Genomic DNA, 6,936 nt, shown 5'->3' with positions numbered 1-6,936 from the left:
GATGAAATGTCTCCTGAGCTTGATTGCGAAGTAGGACTGCTAATCGGCTATAACTGCCCTCAAGCCTTACATCCCAGAGATGTCATCAGTGGTAATGAAGATCAGCCTTTCGCACAGAAGTCTGTGTTAGGTTGGAGCATTGTAGGCTACAGCAATGCCAGCTCTAACTATGAAGATGAACTAGGTGTAAGTCACCGAATCATCACAAAACAAGTCAGGCCAGTTATCAAGCCTTCTTTTGAGCTCAAGTCCGAAGTCCACTTTGTTTGTAGAACCAAAGTCAAAGAAATAATTGCTCCTTCTGACATAATAAAAGTGTTTGAGTCTGATTTCACTGATAAGAGCAATGAGGAAGCTCCATTGTCACAAGAAGACATACGTTTTTTGGAAATATTGAAAGAAGGCATCAAGCAAAAGCCAGATGGGCACTACGAGATGCCATTACCTTTCAAGAAGGGGAGGCCATGTTTACCTAATAACAAAGCCTGTGCTGAACATCGACTCAAATGCTTGGAGAAACGTCTGAGAAGAGATGAACAATACCACAAAGATTATGTGGCCTTCATGAAGGACATGATAGCAAGAGGTGATGCAGAAAGGGTTCCAGAGACGGAAATAAGCAATCACCAGACATGGTATATCCCTCACCACGGGGTCTACCACCCCCAAAAGCCAGGGAAAATTCGTATCGTCTTCGACTGTTCAGCAAAGTTTCAGAATACGTCGCTGAACGAACATCTGTTGACCGGACCTGACCTCACAAATACCCTTGTAGGGGTTTTATGTCGTTTCCGAAAGGGACAAGAAGCCATCATGTGTGATGTGGAGCGTATGTTTCACCAGTTTCATGTTGCGCCGAGTGACCAAGACTACCTCAGATTCCTGTGGTGGGATGAAGGCAACATGGAAGCTCTTCCATCAGTGTATCGCATGAAGGTTCATCTGTTTGGTGCTGCATCCTCTCCTGGGTGTGCAAACTTTGGGCTTAAGCACCTAGCTGCAGAAGGAGAAGGCAAGTTTGATGAAGCTACAGTGAGGTTTATACAACGCAATTTTTACGTCGATGATGGACTGACAAGCTTGGACAATGAAGCAGAAGCTATCCAGCTTGTTAGAGAAGCAAGAGATCTCTGCCGCACTGGTAGGCTTCGCTTACACAAATTCATAACCAACAGCAAGAATGTGATTGCTACAATCCCAACGGAAGAATGCGCTAAAGGCGCAACTGAACTGGACATGGCTCTAGGTGAACCCAAGATGGAAAGGGCACTTGGAGTACAATGGTGCATCAGTTCAGATACATTCCAGTTTAGAGTGGTGGTAAAGGAAAATCCCTTTACCAGAAGAGGAGTGCTGTCAACAGTGGCCTCGATTTTCGATCCTCTTGGATTCGTTGCTCCCTTCATCTTGACAGGCAAGAAGATTCTGCAACGAATGTGTCAAGATAAGATGGACTGGGATGAGTCACTTCCTGATGACCTCAAGACGCTTTGGGAAGCCTGGTTGCGAGACCTCAATAACCTGTCTTCAGTAGAGACACCACGGTGCTACATACCTTCAACATTCAAAGAAGTTCAGCAGTATGAACTACACACCTTTTCAGATGCCAGTCAGTCTGGCTATGGGGCATGCTCTTACCTCAGAGCTATAGCCAAGTCCGGAGAGGTCCATTGCACACTTGTTATGGGAAAAGCAAGAGTTGCACCAACGAAGGTAACAACAATCCCAAGGTTAGAGCTCTCAGCAGCAGTAGTAGCCACAAGATTAAGTGATCTGCTTAAAAGCGAATTGGAATTGGAAGGTCTACAGGAATACTTTTGGACAGACTCTAAGGTTGTCCTTGGTTACATTAATAACGATGCCAAGCGGTTCCATGTATTTGTGGCCAACCGAGTTCAGCGGATCAAATCAAGCACAGAGCCGAGCCAATGGCAACATGTTGCCTCAGAACTTAACCCAGCTGACCATGCCTCGCGTGGGCTCACAGCAAAGGAACTTGTAGCGTCAAACTGGTTTACAGGGCCTAGTTTCCTATGGCAAAAGGATCTCCCTATAAGAGAAGAGATCAAGGTGGGAGAGATCGATGATGAAGACCCAGAGTTCAAAAGAGTTCAAGTTAATACTACCAAAGCAGAAGAGGAGAGGTCTCTGTCAGATCGTCTGCAGAAGTTTTCTGATTGGAGTAGACTAGTGAAGGCCATAGCGCGACTCAAGCGACGGGCAAGAGAGACAAAGGGTCTGATGCCAAGATCAAATACAGCCACAACGCTTAAAGAAAGAAAGGATGCTGAACAATTCATAATTCATGTCGTCCAACAAGAATCATTCAGGGAAGAAATCAATTCTATAAGTCGAGAAAAGGAGTTGAATAAGGACAGTTCAACTGATCTACACAGGTTGGACCCATTCATTGATGATCAGGATATCCTGAGGGTGGGAGGAAGATTAACACAGTCTGCACTCCATCCCCATGTCAAACACCCAGTCATCCTCCCGAAAGGGCATCATGTGTCTCGTCTATTAGTTAAGTACTACCACGAGAAGGTGCGACATCAGGGTCGTGGAATGACTATCAACGCATTACGTTCCAATGGAATTTGGATTCTGGGATGTAGTAGGGAAGTTGCATCTCTCATCTTCAAATGTGTTAAATGCAAGAAGTTTAGGAGGTGTACTCAAGAACAAAAAATGGCCGACCTTCCACCAGAGCGGATAGAATCTACTCCTCCATTCACGTACAGTGGCATGGACTGCTTCGGACCATTTTATGTTAAGGATGGAAGGAAAGAACAGAAGAGATATGGGCTTCTGTTTACCTGCATGTGTTCAAGAGCCATACACATAGAGGTATTGGATGACCTTACAACTGACGCATTCCTCAACGCGATGCGTTGCTTTATTTCTATAAGAGGCAACGTGGCTCAGCTCCAAAGTGACCAAGGCACAAATTTTGTAGGTGCACGAAACGAGTTCCAAGAACTGATGAAAGGAATAGATCAAGAACGTGTGAAAGAACTGGGATGCAGCTTTGTCATGAACCCACCTCATTCCAGTCACATGGGCGGTGTCTGGGAAAGACAGATCCGTACGATCAGAAGTGTCCTCACATCCATCCTGGACCAATCTCCTGGAAGATTGGACAGTTCTTCCTTAAGGACTTTCTTGTATGAAGTGATGGCTATAGTGAATAGTCGACCTTTAACCACAGAACATCTCAATGATCCGTTAGGGCTAGACCCTCTAACTCCGAACCATATACTGACGATGAAATCGTCAATTATTGCTCCGCCACCAGGAGAGTTTGCAAAAGAAGATCTCTATCTTCGTAAGAGATGGAAGAGAGTTCAGTTCCTGTCCAATGAGTTCTGGACTAGGTGGAGGAAAGAGTATTTGCTCAATCTGCAACAAAGACGTAAATGGAACAAGGACAAGAGAAACGCTAAAGTGAATGACATTGTCCTATTGCTAGATGATGCCACACCAAGGAATCAGTGGAAGATGGCTAAAGTGGCGGAAGTCTTCCCAGGAGCGGATGGAAGGGTCAGAAGACTCAAACTACTGATTAGTAACACAGCACAAGACAGTGAGGGCACACGCACAACAAAGCATGTAGAAAGGCCCATACACAAGACAGTCCTGTTGCTCGAGGCTGAGTGAATTATGTAACTACGTTTTGTTGAATACAATGTACCATTTATTTTTGAGTTTTTTCAAGAATCACACAAGTGTGATTGGTGGGAGTGTTACTGCTGCCATGTCAAGGTTTGATTTCTGTGTTTTGTCCTCTTGGGGGCGCTCTAGGTGTGTTCAATGTGTTGGGGTTTCTTGTTGCGTGTCGTTGTGTGTCGTTGGTTTGTGAGTGAGAGAGGTCAAAGGTATCTTTGCGCGGAAGGAAAATGCACTGTCAGCTTCGCTGAGAGAGAGTTCTGTGCAGAAGGAAGAAAGCAAATTAGACCATAATAAGTAAATTAAGTACAAGAAATGAAGTAAAGTAAAATCGAGAAAATAAGAGAAAAGACTGACGGATCCAAGTCGACCCCCCCCCCATTCATGTGCAAGCAGGCAAAGTGGTCAGTACTGTATATTTGTTTGTGACTTTTATTGTTTATGTATTCTTGTGAATGTAACAATATGTCCCAAGTTAATGTTTTGTTGTCTTGTTTTTGTATGTCAGTTCTACGGTGTTTAATAAACAGCAGTAAAAAGAACTCCGAGTCTCGTGCGATGGATGGGCGGCACAGACAGTATGTCGTCTTCTCAACTTTTTAAGTTGGAAACCGGCTGTAACACAACACCACCCCTGCTCCGGCTGTGCGTGTGGGCGTGTGTGCGTGCGTGTGTGTGGGCGTGTGGGCGTGTGCGCACATTGTGTATATCCCTGTAACACCGAGCGTTACAATAATGCAACATATTTTAATTAATTAATATATTTAATGTAGGTTATTTTTTTCACCTAAACATCATCATTGATGTTCATAGCAATGCCATTGGTCATGATATTTGCACATAAATACCCCCCCCCCCCACAGAGGCTGAAATTCACACAAATTAAAAATCTCTGGACATCTCTGAAACATGTTATATTTATTATAGTGAAAGATGTAAATTATTTATTATTATTTTAATAATTATTATAAATGTGCATAAAATTTCCTCTGATAAGTCCTAGTAGTAAAAAGTAGTTTTCTCTTAAAAAGTATCTATTTTTTTGCAAGTAGAAATTAATCCAGGCTTTACAGGGATATACAGCAAACATTGACTGTTGTCTGGTGTATTGTGACAATGTGATCAAACATCTCGTCCACAGAGCAGAGATGAGTCTCCGTGAGGAGAGAGAGGAGGAGGGAGCTGACAAACATCTCGTCCACAGAGCAGAGATGAGTCAGTGTGAGGAGAGAGAGGAGGAGGGAGCTGACAAACATCTCGTCCACAGAGCAGAGATGAGTCAGTGTGAGGAGAGAGAGGAGGAGGGAGCTGAGAAACATCTCGTCCACAGAGCAGAGATGAGTCAGTGTGAGGAGAGAGAGGAGGAGGGAGCTGACAAACATCTCGTCCACAGAGCAGAGATGAGTCTCCGTGAGGAGAGAGAGGAGGAGGGAGCTGACAAACATCTCGTCCACAGAGCAGAGTCTCCACATACAAAGTATGTTAATCCTCCATTCCTAGTATAAACCACAGTGTTACATTATTATGTTCTGCTAAAGTATTTTAATCCTGCTATACATATTATTTTACTTAAACTGCACTGTTACATTATTATTTATTTTTCCTTATGAATAAAAAAATGATGCTACTTACAATTTGGTGGGTGCTCCTGATATTTCTCCGGTTCTCCTATAGGCCTACATTTTTAAAGTTAGTGATGAAGCTTTAAAAGTAAACTAGAGCAACACAGCAGAGAATAGACTATAGTAATGTTGTCTCAACACCTCTCCAACACAGCAGAGAATAGACTATAGTAATGTTGTCTCAACACCTCTCCAACACAGCAGAGAATAGACTATAGTAATGTTGTCTCAACACCTCTCCAACACAGCAGAGAATAGACTATAGTAATGTTGTCTCAACACCTCTCCAACACAGCAGAGAATAGACTATAGTAATGTTGTCTCAACACCTCTCCAACACAGCAGAGAATAGACTAATAGTAATGTTGTCTCAACACAGCAGAGAATAGACTATAGTAATGTTGTCTCAACACCTCTCCAACACAGCAGAGAATAGACTATAGTAGTAATATTGTCTCAACACAGCAGAGAATAGACTATAGTAATGTTGTCTCAACACCTCTCCAACACAGCAGAGAATAGACTAATAGTAATGTTGTCTCAACACAGCAGAGAATAGACTATAGTAATGTTGTCTCAACACCTCTCCAACACAGCAGAGAATAGACTATAGTAATGTTGTCTCAACACAGCAGAGAATAGACTATATTAATGTTGTCTCAACACCTCTCCAACACAGAGCAGAGAATAGACTATAGTAATGTTGTCTCAACACCTCTCCAACACAGCAGAGAATAGACTATAGTAATGTTGTCTCAACACCTCTCCAACACACAGCAGAGAATAGACTAATAGTAATGTTGTCTCAACACAGCAGAGAATAGACTATAGTAATGTTGTCTCAACACCTCTCCAACACACAGCAGAGAATAGACTAATAGTAATGTTGTCTCAACACAGCAGAGAATAGACTATAGTAATGTTGTCTCAACACCTCTCCAACACAGCAGAGAACGGACTATAGTAATGTTGTCTCAACACCTCTCCAACACAGCAGAGAATAGACTATAGTAATGTTGTCTCAACACCTCTCCAACACAGCAGAGAATAGACTATAGTAATGTTGTCTCAACACCACACCAAGCTTCAGAAGGACTTGGACAATGGCTTTCTATACAGGGTACTGGGCTGAGATCCTCTGAGGTGAAGGAAGATTCTCAGACCAGCCCCTCTGATTAGACAATGTGTCTCTCACCCCACTAACCATCAAATTAGCATGGTGGCCAAACTTACATAGCCTAGTTACTATATATAGTGAAGATATGAGACACACACACACACACACACACATTTGATTTCTTTTATTTGGATCTGCACAAGAGGCGTATACAGAATAGACCCAAACACTGGTCAGAATAAGGTTATACATTACATGGTCCAACCAAGCTGCTGCACATGCGCTTAACACACAGAGGGAAAAGAAGAGAAAGTATATATTAAAAAAAAAAATATATATATATATATATACAGCACATTGTTGACATACTATATACTTGATACTACTAGACAGGATGTTTGTTTTGGGGTTTTTTAAGCCTCCTAGGGATAAATGAAACAACGCCTTCTCCAGACAGACAGACTGCCCATAGTAGCTGAGACAGAACAGTATTTAGCCAGCTTTTTTGCATTTGTTTTTAGCAATCCACCC

The sequence above is a fragment of the Protomyctophum bolini genome (genome assembly GCF_963924005.1).
Source record: "Protomyctophum bolini genome assembly, chromosome: 6".
NCBI classification, from domain to species: domain Eukaryota; kingdom Metazoa; phylum Chordata; class Actinopteri; order Myctophiformes; family Myctophidae; genus Protomyctophum; species Protomyctophum bolini.
Note: the sequence above shows the minus strand (reverse complement) of the source record.